The following is a 20,561-nucleotide window of genomic DNA, read 5'->3' as shown; positions in this document are numbered from 1 at the left end:
TACTGTTGTTATTTCATGGCTGTTCAAACTTTGTTGAAACTTTTTATTGGGATATCCTGTAGCAAGATACTTTTATATTCCTGCAGCTCATTGTGTTGACTTGATTGCATTTATCACCCCGTTGACTCCCTAAAATGACTGCTATATCGTATACAGTTTTTGAATGATGAAGTAGATTTAAATGTTTGATTAATGAATAGATATCGTGTATATGCCATACGCCTTTTCTGTTGCCTGTTACCTTTTGTTGCAGGTTGTTGAAGAATGATCGAGTCAAGCGCAGCTGATCTTGGCCTTGCAGTAAAGTCCATTTCCTGCACGACTTCGAGGGAGCTCCGGCGAAGACTCTTTGACCGAAACCATGGGAAAGAATTTTAATGACAGTTAATCTGGAAAGAGTGGAGCACTAGATTCTCTCTGGATCGGGTTGAACGCATAAATTCATTTATGAAGTTTGTTCCTTGATTCGGGGATATATTTTACTCCCACGTCTTTCTTTGATGGAGTTAGTTAGTTAGTTGCTCTCCTATTTTTAAATAAAGCTCTCCTCCTGCAAGAAAAAAAAAAGGAGAGATGATAGATAGAGTAAGATAGAATAAGAGTAGTAGATATCATGTAAGAATCAATATGATAATGAAAGATAGAATCTGTTTAACCAGAGACAGAGTTTGTTGTTAGTTTCCATATCAACATAACAATGTATGTCATTCTGTTTTTATGAATAAAGTTCAATGAAGTTATGAGTTTAGCATTTGCGTAATCAGTAGATGCTTGCTAAGGGGGCCCACTTAGTAAGTATCTGTAGCTAGTTAGTTAGTTGTTCTTTCTTGTTAAGCTTCAGTTTACTTTCATCTTTAAAGTTTTTATACAAACTCAGCCTTATATTGCTTCTACAGCACAAGGAATCAATCACTGTACCTGTTCCTGCAGCATAAGGCCAGTTCATAGTCTGTGTTTCAGTTGTAGTTATCATCATTTTTGTTTTAATCAAATCATGGTTGAGTTAAAGAACTTTGCATTACCTTCCTGTAGCGTAGATAGAATTTCTTTCCAGTATGTATCTCCGCTAAGATTTGACCAAAATAAGTTCCTAGTGCATATATTTTGCTGCGCCATTTAAAGTATACGTCCCCTAGTTTGACAAGTAAATGAACATCTACAGAGAGAGATATTGGTCACCTGTTGGAATGCCCAATTCCCAGGAAAGGTTTTACTGTGATTTTCATATCCTTTTGTGGGCACGACCAGCTATCATGAAAGAGGATATCAATATCCTCAAAATAATATTTAACATATGTAATTCTAAACTCCTCAAACAAGGATAATATATTCAAAAGAAATGAATCCCAAGTGGTCATGTTTAGAAGGTGATTAATGCCATGCTAGACTAAATCATCTGGGCTTATGGAATTGGTGATAATAATCTAAAATAATAAAAAACATTTAAGATGGATATTAGGTCTTGATAGGATGAGTACTTGAAGAATGAGACAAGCCTCTAAATTGTCAAAACATGCAAGACCTATGATGCAATAATTTCCTCGTAAGTATCACCATCGAAGGGTATGTGATCTTCATCTACAAAGGGAATGAAACAATCTACATTAGGATCCTTTAGGAATGGAGAGATATGAGGGTCTCCGTGTATCTCCTAAAGTCTATTCCAAAGTGTGTGGGGGAAATCAATATCCAATGAAATACACATAGAATCATGATCTTGATACTAGATCAAATCACTCCTACATGGTCAATGATGTTACACCAAGATTATATAATTTCTAGTGTTTCTAGTTTAGGTATGAGTCCATACATAAAATGAAAATGATTACACCACCTAAAACATATCAAGATATCATTTTACAAAAGAATCATAGTTATCCCTTTCTAATTTTACCACAAAAGGATGAATAGAGAAACCTATGATACCTCAAATAAAAAATTAAAAGATCAATAAAATCAATACATATAGAACATATCAAACAAACTCATCTCATGTAAGACGGTCATTTTCAAGTGCCAAGATATCTAAGTAAATGACTAGAATGAGAAATCACAAAAAATAAAATATAAAATACGAGGGAATATTCTAGAAAATAATTGTGTGATCTATGAAGATTTATGAACCACCTTTTCAATGCCACATGAATCATGAAAAAATAAGCTCTTTATCAAAAGTTACAAGGTTTTAAATTTACATAGCTTGATTTAAGTTAAGAGGACAATAAATCATAGTAGTGGCAGATTTAATAAAAATAAGAATCAAGTATAGATCAATATTGGAATCACATTTTGTAGGTTGCGACTTTGAACAAGAAAATAACAATATAAAATTGAATATAAAAAAATAGTGTTTTTGTTTGTTTTAACTCCTCCAAGAGTACAGAACCTACTATTTATTCAAGCTTCAACTCAATGTAGTACTACTAGTTGCAATCACTAAATCATCCAATGATTCTAGCAAAGAACACAACAAAGTAGTACATGTATTGACAAGTTCATAGATATAACTTACGACTTTAATGAATTTAGTTAATTTAACCAAAAGAGAGTAGTTGACTCAAATCCTATCAAGTTGAAAATATAAAGTGGTAGCCTAATTGATGATAATGGTTAAATATTGCAAGGGTACTAAATTTTAATTCCATGGAAGATACCTTCATTATCTAAATCAGTGGAGTCATTTATTCATTATCTATTCTCTCTCTCTCTCTCATTATTATTTTTATGATTTTCATGGAACTTATACTAATGCATCTTTAGATGTTAAAAAGTATTGTTTGAGTTGCATGGGCATTATGATGTTTTATTTTGTAGAATATTTCTTATACTTTGATTTAAGTAGATAATATTTCTTAAATGAAGCTTATTATCAAGATAGACCCACCTATTAATAATATTATAGATCTATGTGAGTTTCCTTTTTTTATATTTAAGTTGCTAAATTGGATTTAATTATAGATTTTTTTGGAAGGTGAAATGTAAATTAAATAGTTTGTAATTGTAAATTTTCATGTTTGTAACTATAATTGTAAATTTTCATGTTTTTAATTGTAATTGTAAATTTTCATGTTTGTATATATATGCAGAGTATTTTCACAGAATGGAGAGTTTGAGATAGATGAGCTATTAGGTCTAGCACCACCTCCACCTCCACCTCCACCTCCACCCGATCAGTTGAGGTAGAAAATTAGCATGAATATTGATTCTTTGAATAGAGATATCCATACTATTAGACATGAGCCTCATCCACCTCCACAGTTGTTATGCCTTGTAGATAGTATGCAAGGGATTGTACAGTCTGTACAGGATTTAGATAGCGAGCTAGATAGCTATTGTAGTTGGCGGGAGGGATTGTGTGCATTTTATGCTGATGGCATAACATAAAAAAAATTCAATGAATTAAAAATAACAAAAATGGATTTGAAACAATATTTTGTGAACCCTAAGACGGGTGAAGAGATAGATCCGAAGAAACCATGGATCTCAATTCATTGGTGTAGGCACCCAGGCATAGCTAGCCACTTTGGGAACATCCACCACACTCCAATCATGAGGTCTCCATTTATTTTTTGAATAAATTATGGGCCGAGTTTTAATTGGGGAAAAAATCCCAATTACTTTGATATTAGATCATTTCAAGAGGTCGGGAGAGGAATGCCCCAGGATAGGCCGGGAGAAAAATTGAGCGATAGGGTTAGAAACCGTGTGCACGATGATCCATTGGTTCCTCTTCCGTCACCAGTTGTTCTAGCACCTACCCATCATCGAGCAGTGGATTCTGCTCTAGGTTCATTGAGTGCCATGTCAGGCAATTTGGTACGGCAGCTGCGCGAGGTGAGGGTTGCCTCTAGCTTAGCACTTGTTTGTACGAGCTATGGGGATGTATGTACCGGTCCATAGAGTGAGGCTGCCCCTAGAGGAAATGATGATTTTGATGATGCTAATGTTGCCCATGGTGGTCATGATGATGCCAAGGAGGCTGCACATGCTGATGTCATCTCTTCATATGTTGATCTCCTATGGGCAGATGATGATCAGCCTACAGAGGTATAAATTTATTTATATAATTTACAGTGCAATATTATATTCCTTATATATACACATATGAACCATAACATGAGTCATTTTTTTCTGAACAGAGGATGGATCATACCACGTCATTGAGGAACCAACATCAAGTTACCTCAATGCCTAGAGATGTTGGTTCCCCATTTATAATATGCACTTTCATCTAGATACATTGTATTGATATGTACATTTAAAATAAACAATAAATTTTTTTAATGTAATGATGTGTATGATATGTTTTTTCAATTTTGTAGGGTGCTTCGTGTAGCACCAAGGTGGGTAGTTCTTCACGTGACCCATGGACCGCTGAGGCTCAGCCTCATATACCACTAGTATGTTTTCAATCCATTAATTTGAAATGTTTATATGCTTACTAATTTATGTACAACTTTGATTCATGTTCGTTATTTTTTGCAATTGTAGGCTTCTAGATTGTTTGATGGTGCATCACATGTATGCCCTCACCCATCAGTTACTTTTCCTACATCACATGTATGCTTTTCTGCAATAATCTTGTAGTCTATATATATACTTTATAATTTATGAATATATACAAGTTTGATTCATTCTTTATATATGTTGTTCAGGTCGATACCACTACTAGTATTGGTATGGCTATGGGATTGAGCCAGATGCAACCATCGACATTGTCATTTGTAGTGATGATTAGAAAAATAATTTCTAATTTGTTTATACTGTGTACCTGGCTTTTATAGGGATTATCAAAATTGATGTACAATGTTTTTTTTTGCAGGACTTGACTGCAACCACTTTTCTTGTATAGGAGGGTGGAGACATTGATACTGCACAAGAGAGTGGAGTCACTGATACTGCACAAGAGGGTGGAGACATTGATATTGCACACACATAGGATGGTGCATCTCAGGACCACATGCAGCAGGATGATTCATCTTAGCCACCTTCACGTGGAGTGAAGAGGGCTGCAGATGAGATGCACTCGAGTTCTTAGATTATATATTTTAAATCATGTCATGTTATTGTATTATTGACTTTTTATGATGACACTTGCTATGTTATCCTGGGACTTGTTATTATGTGATTATATATAGGACTTGTTGTTATGTGATTATATATAGGACTTTTTATTATGTCATTTTGCTACTATTATGATATCAGGTCATGTTATGTGATCTGGTGCACTCTAGTGATTATATATGTGATGTTGTTTTGTTATTATGTTATTTGGACTTTGTTTATTGTCATTTCCTTATTATTATTTTTTTAATACTTGTTATTATGTCATCAGGAATTGTTATGTGATTGTATATATGACTTTTTATTTATGACTTGTTATGTGATTTATTCATGACTTTATATTTTAACATTGTGATTGATCATCTTATAGTGCAACAATGTATAATTCAATAAAATAATTATCCCAATTTACAATAACATCCTATTCTTAAAATAATAATAAAATCAAGAACTTACAATTAATCTATGAAGAGATTACGATAAAATAAATATATCATTAAAAATTAGAATTTAATTGTAACACAATTACAATGTGCAAAAAATAACATTAAGAAGAAGATAACTAACACAATGTTGTTTATGAAGCCAAAATTGTATCAAATGTAGACAAATACAATGTTAAAGGGACAAACAAAAACAATTATCATGATTAAATATAAAGAGTTCACACAAGTAACACAAACTTACATCCATATAAATTTGATATGAAAATAATAAAAGGATTATTAATTATAAATTAATCTCATAGAGGAATCCAATAGATTGATGGAACTAAGGCTAACCAAATTATTAGGAAGGTTTGAAGAACATTATTCAATGATTTGCTAAGCTTTGTAAATTTCCTAGCCCTTGATGTTTGAGTGATACAAAATTAGATGTCATAAACATTTGATTGGAAGTAGACATAGATTCTTTCTTGTCAATTTATTTTTGATATGCATAATTCTTTTGACATTTTGAAGGGTTGGAATAAGTAAAGGAAGCCCTGCTATATGGAATAATTACATTGAAAGATGGTAGGTGAACATTGTGACCTCCTTTTCCATAAGATAATTCATTTATATAGTTATAACAAAGCCATTGGGAAATGAGTGTGTAACAACCTCGAATGCAAAATGTGTAATAGAGTAAGAGCTACAAATATAGTATCCACTTTCCTCTTAAGTTGACCACACTACTTTACTAGTGTATTGAAGGTTTCTAAGTGCAGATAGTAGTGGTATGAAAAGCATGGATAGAATGGAGGATGGCTAAAGAGAGTGAGAGATAGGAGGCAATAGAATAGTAGTAAAATAAAAAATCATACTATAAATATAGATTTGTCATACAATGATAAATATAGAGTTGTCTTATTTTAGACATAATTCTATCTTTGAACTTACAATTAATCTATGAAGAGATTACGATAAAAAAAAATATGTCATAAAAAATTAGAATTCAATTGTAACACAATTACATTGTGCACAAAATAACATTAAGAAGAAGATAAATAATACAATGTTGTTTATGAAACCAAAATTGTATCAAATGTAGACAAATACAATGTTAAAGGGACAAAGAAAAATAATTATCATGATTAAATATAAAAGAGTTCACACAAGTAACACAAACTTACATGCATATAAATTTGATTCAACCTAATGTACCATTTGCATCCTCTCTCTTCTGCAATGCGTCTATGATTTCCTCATGCTCTTCTACTGAAACTATCCACAATACCTTATTAGCAGGTCTACCTTTGTATATTTCTAATTTGATGTTTGTTGCCACCACCAAATGAGAATAGTGTATAATCCTCTTTTCTGATTGGTAGTCTTCATAAGCTGGTAAGCCATTCCTTCTTGTTAAGTATTTGCGTAGCCATGTGCCAATTACCACAACAAACCCAACTGGATACTGAAAACCATCATCATCTACTTGATCACATATCAACTTTTTCTTAGGTTCTACACATCTAGCTAGCCAATACTCAACCTGCTCATCATTATCCTCAGGTGCAACAACAACATACACATGTCCTAGAAAACAAATTTAAGTACATGTAGAAATAAAACTTGTTAGAATTTATAATTCAAATACAATCATAAATTATATGACAATACATAAAAATATATAATTTAAAGTTATAAACAAGAAATTGAATTAAATTACAAGGTTGTATGAGGTCTGAAACATGATCATAATCTTCTGATGCAAATGCATGATCTGGGTCTTCATTTCTTCTAACATCTTCATATTGTGTCTCACTAGGTGTTAAGGATTTGTGTTTCCATTCTTCAACCCATTCTGTATTCTCGCATTCTTCCCATTCACCTGCAACACAAAATTGACAAAAACATGCAATCTCTCTAGTCCATATAGTCCAAGTGTTAGAATTAGAACTCTTAAATGAATGCCATCTAGCTGACCCATTGATTGTATCACAATCATATCTTGGAAGGGTATTCTCCTCTTTATCTAGCTAGAAGAAACGTCTAATTGTAGAGTTCTGACTTGATCTTGTGGATAAATTTGTACTACACCAATCCACAATTGCAGTTGCATTTTTAAATTTATCCTTTTCCTCAAATTTGAGTTTCTCTCTGCAAAGGGCTCTCTTAACACATGCACCGACACCATCGTGTTCTCCTTTCCCGTGTCCAGCCTAAAAAAACTCCACATGTGTTTGATATTAGTTTTCTTATGAATCCTACTCAACCAATAAAACATTCTAGCATTCTTGAATTGCCCTGTGCAATTATCAGACCATATTAGATGTTGTGTCATCTGAATTTCTCTCTCCCTTAAATTATGAAAAAAGGTCTTGAAGCAATACTAGACAAACTCATATAAGTGTAATTTATTATCACTCATATAGAAATGGTACTCTCTCAAAATTTTGCGATCTTCTTCTATACTATCTGGTGCATGCCTATAGACAATATGGACAAAAATTGATACTTGCACTAAATTGTAGGATTGTGATTGGACCTCATCTTGTGGTGCAAGCATGTAGTTCTATGCAATGTCAACAACTGAAAGTATACTACCAAAAGGAAATGTATCCTTACATATTTGAAACTGACCATCTAGCCATCTAGCATTTTGAGTGTGTTTAACATATTTAGGTACAATGTTACTCTTAAATTCATTCATAAATGCATGAACACTAATTTTTCAATGATTAGATTGCATCGTTTTCCAACCTTTCCATCCTTCAGTGGATACTCAATAGTTCTAAATCTTTTAACATCAACTAATTGTTGTTAAAAATCATTTGAAATATTTTCATGCAAACATTCATCCAACAATGCAAGATTGCCACATATATCACATACACCGGAAACACATGCATTGAAAAGAAAATTTTGCTCATTTAGTGGGTTGCAAAACAAACTTGATATAAACTCCTTTATAGTTTCAGGTGGTATATTTATACTACATTCTTGGAACATTCCATTACTATGCATGGTAACATGTATATATCGAAATACATCATAATGGTAGCAAAATTGAACATGAGTTTTGCAACAACATGTGACTCTTTCCTTGTTAATTTGAACATACCAAGGTTTAGACTTTTCAAAAGACCTTTGACAAATGCTAATAGTCAACAGCTTATCATCCAAATTTTTTTTGTATAATTCATGTCCAATAGGCGTTTTGGATGTGGATCATGAATTTTTGACCCAACTCTTAATTTAAGAACATCTCTAACATTAGGTGATACTCTCGTATTATCGTGCCAGAATTTTTTGATCAAATTTTTGACTTCACCAGTAAGTTTCATATCAGACCTTGGTAGTCTACCACTAAAAGTCCACAATTTGTTTGTCAGATCACTTTCAAAATTAACTCTTCTTTTTATAGCTCTTGACAAAGTTTTGTGATGAATATTAAGATATCCACTTATGTTAGTCATCATTCTTTTATTAGAAGTCGTTTGGATTACTAAAGTTATTGTTATTATTGGTTGTGCCACATTTTTATCTTTAGAATGACTTTTCTTTCCAATTGTATCAAAGACGCTAGCAATAGTTGATACAACTTGTTTTAAAGGCTCGTCCTTCTTATCGGGTTTGACATAATAGCCTAACTTCTTCATCACTTTTCGCATTTTAGTCATTTTATTTAGTTGTACCATTAATTGACATTGAAACCCAAATTTCTTATTATAAAAAAAATGTCTAAACAATCTATTTGCATGTGTCCTAATTTGTCTCAATGAAACCAAGCCAGGAAGGTTGTCTAGTACATCATTTTTAATTTTAAAATTTTCATTCGTTTGATTATCATTCAAACATGTTTCATTTTCAATTGGTGTTTCCATGTCTACATACACATTATTGGTTTTAGTTGCAGGTGGATTTTCAATTTCATATGGAGTTTCAAATTCGGTTTCAATTTTAGTTTCAAGTTGAGATCTAGTTTCATTTGGGATTTCAATTTCAGTTTCAACTTGAGTTCTAATTTCATTCGGGGTTTGATTTTCAATTGGAATTTCATTTAATAAGTAATCTGCTTCTACTAAATCACCAGTTTCTTCATGAGAAAAAACATAGGGCTCTGAAGACATACATGTATCCAATAATGGATTAGAAGATGCACCTGAATTAAATGGTTCTATTGTGTTTCCTTCGTCAGCATTTATGGTCTCATTGATGTTGTCCTCTTCTGAAATGATTGTGGAACTTGAAGCTCCTTGTCTTAATCTTGATCTTCTCTCTCGTTGACGCATTGCCTCCTTCTCCCTATTTGCTGCAATCTCCTCAGTTGTCAGAACCTTCCTTTGCCTCTTCCTATGTTGATTTGATCCCATGGCTACACCAAAATTTGAATTCGAATCGATCTCCTTACCAAATCGACAATAATACAAACAAAGAAAATGATTAATCAAAACATTCTCTTTGCAGATCGTACCTGTCAAGCAAAGATTGAAAAATCATTCAATCATTGGGATTTGTGCTTGTGGGCTAGATTCTGGCCCAATGAATCTTTTCAGAAATGGGCACCCGTTATTTAATGAAACAGGTGCCCGTTTTATAATCGGGTGCCCGTTTCGCTTTCAACGGTATAAAGCGAAATGGGCGCCCATTTTTTGAATTTAAAAAATGGGTGCTCATTTGTTAAAATTAGGAGCGGGAAACAACGCTTAGCATTGTTTTTTGCTTCAGGATAGGCTTGGTCCCACCAAGCTTATGCTTGGATCTCCAAAAAAATGTCTAAGGTAAAACGACATCAGATTTCTACCTTGGCCTAATTTTTTAAGGGCCTTTCAGATTGAATTTTTTGATGAAACGAAAACCCATTAGAATTTTCAGCGTCCTGATTTTAGAAATGTAAATTTCATAGTGATAATATTATTTTTACTATTTTTGTATTATTTATTAATCAAAAGTGGAACCTAAACCTAAAATACCAAGGTTCACTAAAACTTTAATAACTTTTTTGTTTTTAGGATTTTAGAAAAATAAATTATATGACATCAATCTACATACAATTCTTTTGAATATTAAAAACTTTTTTTTGAAAAATATGAAATTTTCATCAAATTATGGTGGTCGTACACCCGATGTTTTGAAAATATACTATATTGTTAGTTCAAAATGAATTAAAAAAATATATATTCAATAAAAAAATAAGTAAAAATATTCTCATCAATATTTGGTGTCTTAGGTATCATTTCCCAGAAGGATTTGAAAAAATTCATTTATTTACATCAAAAAAGGGTGGTCGTACACATGTGTGGTATGGTCCTCAAGCAGGTATTTTGAAAAACTGGTTTTTAAACATGCCTACTAAAAATAGATTTCTAGCATGTGGGTATTAAAATAAATTACATATTTGAAAAGTAGACTCCGAGCACTACATTATCTATTACTGAAGTTTTCTGAGATTCAATCTCTAAGTGCATCAAATTTTGACATCAATCGACAGAAATTTTGAAAAATAGAGAAAACACTTCCACTTTTTGCCCAAAAGTGGGACTCAACTTCCTGCAGCCACCCAGGGAATCTACGACCCCTCAACCACTTCTCTATTCTCCTTATGACATTAAAGAACTTAGTCTGAATACTTCTTTCCTCTCTTCTATCCTAATTGATTTCAGGAATTGGTTTCCATTGAACTCTCTCATTGAACTCAGAATCCAACACATCTTAACTCTCCTCCTCTCATACTCTTGGAATATTTATTGACAATCCCATTGTAACTATTTGTTGCAAGGTGAACCTTGACCACAGTCTTCTTCTTACCTCCAATTCATCAAAAAAATTCTCCCAATAGTCCTCTAATTGGGGTTCATGTCAAAAATATGCATCAACATTCAAATGCTCAATTGCATATCCCCTACTATCAAGCTTACATCTGGCAACATAGGGTTGCAAGTTGAATTTCTTGAATTCTAGTTCCAGGTTCAGAGCATCAGAAACAAACTTGTAACTGTAATGGCCAAGTTCAACTGGAAAAATTACTTCCTTTAATTTCTTATCTATGTGGGCAAGCTATATACAAACTTCAATAATTGCATGGCTATCTAGGGCATACCTGCGCAATTTAAATGGTTCACTTTCAAATCCCCCCACTCAAATGTCAATAAATCTATAGAATTGGAATTAGTAGCTTCCATATATGCTGACTAATTCCCTAGCTTCAGATGACATCCTTTTATTCACATTTCCCTGCAACTAAAAGACAAGTCTGCCTACACAGACATCATTTCATCTCATGAAATTCTCAACATATGTTTGTTGTTGCAAGTGTGGTTAATACTCATAAAATTTCATGCCATCAACCCAAGGTTCATGATGCAACCCTTTCCATTCTCTGGTACAAGAAAGAATATAAAAGAGATAGGAAGACATATAGAAACTCGTCATACCGACAAAACTATGCAGACCCTCATGAAGCTTGTTGGCAATAAGTTGTGCCCATTCTAAATATTTTTCACCAGAAAACAACAGTTGAATGTAAAAATACATCCAATACTCCTAGTAGAAGGACTGTGAATTTCCTTTAAGTCTATTCAACAGAATTGTAATATATCACACCTCTATTATGAAATGCTCTCTTGTGAGAGGTCTAGGTAATCTGCAACCTTCTTTCTACAACTCAAGGAGCCAATTCCTGGAAATGACATTCTTGTAGGTACCCTTTTCGTCAGAGAAAAATGCATATGAAGTACCAATAGACCAGTCCTCATACGACTCCTTATGGGGAATGCCCATGGCGGCCATCACCGTTTCCCTATAAATTTTCACCAACACCTCACCATTACTGGTTCTAAGACACCTGTTGTTCACATCATATTTACTCATGCATTCCATAACCAAATCAGGGAAAGGGTAGCAATAGGGAAAGCATTAGCTCTAATCAACCCACTCTTAACAATCTTTCCCATCATTGAATTACCATCTGGGTTTCTCACTCTCAAGAAAATCTCCCAAGTCAGCCTGAGCTAGAGAAGTATCTCCCAGCTTCAGAAGTGTACTCACTAAAGATGACATGTGGCCAAGTTTCGGCAAGGTTGGCCTCATGACTGTCACTCTTACATATATCAACAACTTCAAAACAAGGACAAAATTCCACCCAAACCAAAGATTTCACTACAGTGGCTTTCCGAGGAAGAAACACATTGTGAAGGGGATAATCAAAACTCACCTGTTACTGTCATGAAATCTCTGCAACCCTTGGAAGTATGGATCTATAATTACCTTCAGCACCCTTTTCTTCTCTAACAATAAATAGCTACTAATTTACAACCAAAGAGTTTGCATATTAAAGGTAAGAAAATCTATACAAAATTTATGCATGCTTCTTAACAACTCATATAGTCATGCAAAGGAACTCTTGATTTGATGGGATTCTGATGACTACTTTTATTACAAATCACTTCCACATAAGCAGCTTGAGTTTTCATGATTACTTTCGATAATTAGGATTTTCAAACTTAACATGCTTGGAATATTCCTTTTCTCGCGCCACCTTTCATTAACTTGCCCCGCCTTGTTATATTTCTAGAACCAACCTACAATGAACTTTTAACCATGAGCCATTCAAAAAATTTCAAAGGTTCAAGTTCAACATGAGAGAACAATAATGAAGGTACTTTGAAGTACAAACTACCACCTTACAGCTCAACATAAAACTGGACTAGGAACGAGTGACAAAGAAGAACCTTGAACCTTGAACCAGACAAGAAGGGTTGAATGGTTCAAGTTCAAAATGGACCTAACATACTTAAGCTTGCCCCTTAATAGAAAACAAAACCGCGAGACACATAAAGGTGCCAGGTGAACTTTGAACTCTGAACCAAGACACGGGCTCAACATATAGGTTCATTGAAACAAGACAAGTAAGATTACTTCAAAAGTAAGAACGAAACGTTCTGAACTTGGGGAGGCAACATTAATTATGCTTTATTTTATCAAAGACAAGATTTTGACTATTGACAAAATAATAGGGTAATAGGTATGATGAGACAGAATAAATGCATTGAATCTATCAGACTTCCATGCACACTATAGTGGTATTCCAATAGGTACCCTGGGGGAGTTTATGGCATTGAACTCTTTATTCAATATTTTATAACCACATAGTGTGGCACTGTGTGATAGAGTATTAAGAAGTGTTCATTGCCAAGATGGCCCAGCTTCAAAACTCAAGAGGCTTAGATTATTCTGTAACAATGTAAACACTTAGGAGCAATAATTCATAACAATGCAAGGTCAAGTGCCATCTCTCCCAGCTGATACAAAGGAGATGATTTTCAATATACGTATATAAGACCAATGTAAGAAAATCTAAATGTCATATAATGTTTGCCAATTTTAATCCCGTTTCTTCATCCATTGAATATCAATCAAGTGGAGAATTGAAGCTCATGGGAGACTAGTTTTAGTCGATCACTATGCCCAACCCTAATCAATGATATAACTGGATTGATAGGTTGAGATTTGATATCTGAAGATTGCAATACTTAGCATGGTCTTCATTTACAAAGAACTTTGTTTTTCAAAAATATATTCATTTTGCCATATCAATTTTTATTATTTTAAGAATCTAAATTATACACTTTATTTATACATTTAGAATATTCAATATAGATATATAATGTTAAAAGTGTTTTTAAATTCTGATATTTTTTTAAAATGTAGATTTAGTTTGGCATGTCTTATGTCATGAATTGCCTTATGTGTGTTTCAATTTATAATCATGACTAAATCTTGAACTATCTCTAAGTTAGAGTTTTGCAAAGATACATGCAATGACAGATCAGACTAGCATTTCCTACAGAAATGATGGCCCAATAAATTTAAATTCTCATCCAAGAGTCCAGTTGGAAAAATATATAGCTTAGACTGTCCTACAAAGTCTACATAGGAAAAATGTGGCCCGAATTAGAATTCACCATGAGCAGTGAAAATGTGCCCCTGAAAAGAACCACCAAAATTTAGAGGATAACCATCACTTGCTAGACCAAATTATGTTCTATGTCATTCATGGAAGTATTTTTATGTATATCCTAAAGTTGTGCTTCTCTGCTTTATTTCAAATTATGTATCACCTGTTGCAAACTGTAGTATTGTTCCTAAGAAGCGTTGGTATGTATTCTACTAAAAAAAATTTGGTAAAAAAAATAAGTTCTGCTGAGTTGCGGATTAGGGAAAACATATATTTCTTCATTCTCTTCAGAAAATTCTATTCAATGAAGCATATTTATTAGAGTTATATGAGTTGAATGAATAGCAAAAAATATTCCCTTTACAATCTATATGCTGAAAACAATGAAAATTTCATATATTTTTGATGCAATTTTTCTATTGTCATTTATAAAAATGGGGACTTAAGCTGTTTAAAATTAAGTCATGTGTTGTTTTCTAATATTAGAAGCCAGAAAAATTTGCTCTTCAAATAGAAATGCAGAATGTAATACTCCTAATCTCAGCCCATTAAGCTCCGATAGCTGTATAAATCCTCAAAACTGAAAAAATAAAAGGAAAAAGTGAAATCTAGTAGCATACAAACTTATAACAATTTTTAAAGCTAAGACATTTTTTTGAACCTCCATAAAAAAAGAAAGAAAATTTATTACAGAATTGTAAGTAGGGTTTTCACATTTACACCAAAAAAGAGTCAATTGTTTTGTAGATTTTTTTGGGTTTCTGTAGTAAGTTTACATAAATCTTTTACCAAATTCACAGGTTTTCTATCAATTTTAAAGTAAAGACCCTTCATTTTATACAATTGCAACATAAATTATGTATGTTTTCTTTTCCTTCCCAAAAAGGAAACAAAATTCATGGAAGAATGTTTCCAATGTTTCTAGGGCTTCAATCAATTTAAAAGTAAAAGTACTTCAATCAATGTTATGAGTGAAGTTGGCACATCCTCTTCCATGCTTTTCTTAGGTTGTGTTCGATGTTCCACAACAAAATGTGACCAATAGGAAAGCAAAAACAATAGCTATAGCAGCACTAACTATAGCAAGTAAAATGCCAATATAAGGGTGTTTGTTGCATCCATTTGATGTCGAGTGCCCTAACTCAGAGGCAACGTTTAGGTAAATATATTCTAGATGTACAAGATGCAATAGTAATGATAATTTAATACAAGCACAAAATGCAAATTAACATGTATGGTAAGCATTCATAAATTAAAATTGAAACTGAATTTTGAAAACCCATACAGAGAAAACCCACATTTGCATTGTTTTTTATGTGATTGATTCTTGCCCCAAATATCATTGGTCCATTTTTTTCAATGGAATTTTACAAATTAACAATTTTATTTTAGCCTCGCAAAAATTGTAGAACCTAATCAGTCATTTTATTTTTAATTACCCACTTCACTTCTAGTCATGTTAATATTATATTGTATAGATGAATAATCATTTGTTTTTTCATTTTTGTTTGTGGGTTAACCAAATGCATAGCCTATTTTTTAACCATTTTTCCTTTCTCCTCTCTTCTTCCCTCGCTATCACTATGGTTCTTCTACCTTCCACAAAAGAAGAAAACCACTAATCCAAGATCTAGTTAATAAAGTTAGGTTTTTAATATAAACAGGTACCTAGTGCTCAAAAGTGATAATAAAAATTATTATTAATTTCTCTTTGGTCTTACTAAATATTGCAGTCTCAAGTTACGACTATTAGGATCAGTGTATTTGGGACCTCATCAAGGGGGAGCTCATTATTTTTTTTGGAAAATTTGGAGTCATTTTTGGAGCAAGGTTTTATAAAAGAATAAAAGGACGAAGTATATTGTATAAATTGGTAAATATATAATGGAGAATGCATATGGAAAATGTTACATTCAATTATTTAATATAAATAAAGTAACTTGCTAAGTTTATGATAAAATTACAGGTTAAGTTGTGCGAAATGGAACAAATTAAGGGTTCTTATTCAGTAATCCAAAGTCAATGTTCAAGACTAATTGATACCTAGAAGTAATGTGAGATCATCTGGGAGAGGACATTTATTATCCTGTAAGTCTGATAAATTTACAAATTATTGAAGACTAAACACCATTTTTAGGCTTAAGTCAATTAGAATTATTTAAAGTCCCTTAAGTTCTTAAAACATTGAGTTGATTACGTTTCTTGTAGAAAGAAAGCATTGTGGAAACTTGGAAAGCATTTTTTTTCTACTTACTCCATTGGCACATGAATTGGGAGAGTTTCATAAGATATTTAGAAAAGATGAGAAAAATGCTACAACAAGAAATGGACCAAAGGAAGAGAAAATTGGTCATTTATTTAGTCACATATTTAGTTATTTATAGTTCTGTTACAAAAAAATAGTTATGGATGATCAAATTAGTCATTTATTTAGTCATTCATAGCTGTGAATAGCAATGGACAATCATATTAGTCTTTCATTTAGTCATTTATAGCTGTGTTGCAAGAAAATAGTAGAATTTAGTCATTTTTAGTTGTCATGACTAACATTTTAGTCACGTAGTCATTTATTTGCCAAATTCTACTTGTGTCCTATTACTAGCTTGTTTGGGAAAGCCATGGGTGGAGATTTTATTTAAAATGAAATCGAACAAGTCAGAAAAATTTAAACAAAATGTATGTCTATGGAAGGTTGTGAATGGAAATTTGACTTTGTATATTTAGGGAATGAAGGATTTCAACCCTTTTTTATCTTAGCAGTTAACCCAATCCTAGGATGAGGGTGCAATTAAAGTGGGGGGTGTAGTGAAAAATTGATGAGGTTTATGAAAATGGTGGACAAAATTGCTCACCTACAAAGTGGGTTCAATAGGGATTATTTTCCCATTGTTTGGAAACAAGTTGTTCTTGTCATTATGGAATACATTACCTTCAGCAAGAGATTAAAATGGTTCCATTGTCAGCTCTTCCCTATGCTCAACCATCCTAGGTATGGTGTGAAGGTGAACTTCCCTTACTAGGATTTTTGGTCCATCTCCTAGTCTATTGTAATTTATAAAACATAAAATATCCTTCCCATGCACCAAGGGCTTATTTTACATCTATATATTTTCTATTTAAATATGAGCCCCACTAGTAGCCCAATTAGTAACCTCTCTGTGCCTCCCTCTAATCCTACTCCATTTGTTCAACTTATAGATATCCTAGAAATTAAGGATACTAGTTATACTCCTAAGATCAAAGGGACCCCTACGTAGGTTAACCCTACTAGGTCAACTAAAATTCATATTTGCTGTTATTTTGATCATGGCTGAATTAGGAGCACAAGAAGATGTCATCACCATTCCAAGAAGCTCCTTTGAAGACCCATACAGATTATCAACAAGCTCAATGTCAATTGATTGGTCTGGGCCCTAACAAAGGATTATTGAGTTGCTCGAAGACAATGTTTAAGCGATCTGCCATAGTATTCTGAAACACCTTACAGAATCATGTGAACATATAGACTATGTGGAATATTTTGAAGTTGAAATGTATCAAGCAATTAAACAAGCATTCCATACAATATGTAGCATATTATAAGCCTACTGTATTACGCGAACCTTGTTACTGTGTGTTTTATGGGGTGAATAATTCTATTGCTCTTGTCATGCCTGCCAAAATACTCTAGAAAAATAAACCAAAATCTACTAACAAAAACAGATAATTTTTTTTTCTTTTAAGATAACCATTACAACTAAGCTATTATTAGTATTTATTAATACAACATTGCTACCATTATTCATCAATTCATCGTTAAATATATACATGAATACATAAATCAACAAGAACATAACCATAGAATCATATTACGCAAGTAGAGCATCTATTTAATCATTAACACAACTATATAATAAAACCATATAATGCATCTACATTCCCTAGGATATCTCAACGTCACTACTTGACATTAAACTAACACATCCTATATCCATCTAGAAAACCATATACAATCATCCAACTAAACATTTATTTCCCATGCAACTATGATAAAACATTAACACATATGCTTAACTCTATTCCCTTTGATACTCTTTTTAAGGTTCATTTTTAAGTACCAATCAAATATTTCTAATACCCGTCTTTACTCATTTTAACACTTAACACATAATGAAACTAAATGCATTTATCCTTTTTTTACTAATCTTATTCGATTATTTCTTTAAGTACAACTCATCAAGAATAATATCCATTGCTATATGCAAGAAGATAGCAACAAGTACTTATCTACATCCAAATACGATTCCAATCTACTAAATAGGTTCAAGAGTCATATGATTCTACAAGAATAAATAGAATCTAATATTTCAATACCCTAATTTAAACATAGGATTTCATTCTCAACATGATAAACATATCTATAACATGAACCACATACCAAGACATCATCTTATAGTAATAATAATAACATAATTCTTCTATATCAAGTTCATTTACATAAGAGCACATGGAGCAAGCACATAGTTTCTTTGCTACATACCATCTTAAAAATACAAGTTGCATAGACACATATTCATATTCCTCATTTACAAGACATTATAATATGGTAACATCTCTAATACATAGAAATCAGCAGCAAAGGACAACCATATAATAAAGAGCCATATTTCCATATGAACCACAACTACTCCCTTGACTTCCATATCTCAAGATATCTAACATTGGAGATTAACATCTTTCAAATCAAGGCATATATGATAATTAACAAAATCGCTACTATCCATAAAGTTTACTCAAGACATAGAAGACATATCTCTAAATCATTTAATTCCTTTCTAATCAAGAACAACATCTACAATTATAATATCCATTTACAAAAATCTTATATAATACACTTCATTCATAAATCATCTTACTACATGTTCTATAATATATGATCTCAATACGCTGATTACATAGTCTTATTTACATTTCCATCTTTCATAACACATGATATAAATTATAATTACATAAATATGCTCCTAGAATCCAAGCTCATGATGAGATACTATAGATCCAGATCCACAAACACTAACATCCAAGACAAATATATCAATGGTAGAAGGCATCAAACAATCCGACCATGTGGAACCAAATAGGAACCACCCCCCATGCGAGGAGATGACATAAGGTTCCAACTCACACTAAAGACCTAACATGATAGTTAACAACCATAGGATACAACATGACACTACAACACTCCAACATAAGAATATAACATCAAAATGCATCACATGGCTAGATCAAAGCAATCAACCTCCAGAGGCACAATCAACAAAAAGGCATATGTATAATAGACAAATGTGGGGTAGACTTTCATCACATGCTATCTTCATGTGGAATTTGTCTCCACCTTGGAGTCAATCAAGGAAGATCAGGTATACCACTCCAATGGTCTTCCCAGTGTAGGATCCAAAAACCATCTCCCTGGGTCCGCCCAATTGGGGCATACAACAACATATTCTTTATCTTGATTAGGTGAATTCCTAATTACCCAACAATTATTAATAATGTTATCACCTGGAAATTAAACCATAAAATCTTCATGTGGTTCCATAGGTCTAGACCCCCTTCTTAGAGATCTATTTTTCATAACCTCGATCCAACACATGCAAGAGCCCACTCTCCCAAACATGGGCCAAGACCATAGGGTAAAAAGATAACAAAATAAATCTTACAACATATCAAAACCTCAAAAGACAAGCACAAAACAAATTTTTAGAGGCCAAATGGATTCATACATATCACAAATGAATGGAACAGTGCCCCAAAGCCATCAATCATAGCAAAACAAGCCTCTAGAATAAATACCAAGAAGTGAAATCTATTGACACTACTTTGGCGCTAGTGAAACAAGGGACCAACTCATGGAAAATGAGATACAAAGATATGAAATTTTCTGAGATTTGGGCACGGGCCTTCCAATGGCAAAAATATGACCAAGAAGTTATTAAAAGCCAATAAGAAATCAAAACAAAGCCTTGTTAAGGACAACAATATAACACATCCAAGAATTCCAACTTATACTGACAATAACTTGCACATAAATGATTACAGACATAGCCACTCTATATCTAATCAAACTGAATGGACTCAAA

Source organism: Cryptomeria japonica, chromosome 5, assembly GCF_030272615.1.
Source record: "Cryptomeria japonica chromosome 5, Sugi_1.0, whole genome shotgun sequence".
Classification (NCBI taxonomy): Eukaryota; Viridiplantae; Streptophyta; class Pinopsida; order Cupressales; family Cupressaceae; genus Cryptomeria; species Cryptomeria japonica.
The sequence above is the reverse complement of the archived record's forward strand: the minus strand, read 5'-3'. Positions refer to the sequence as shown.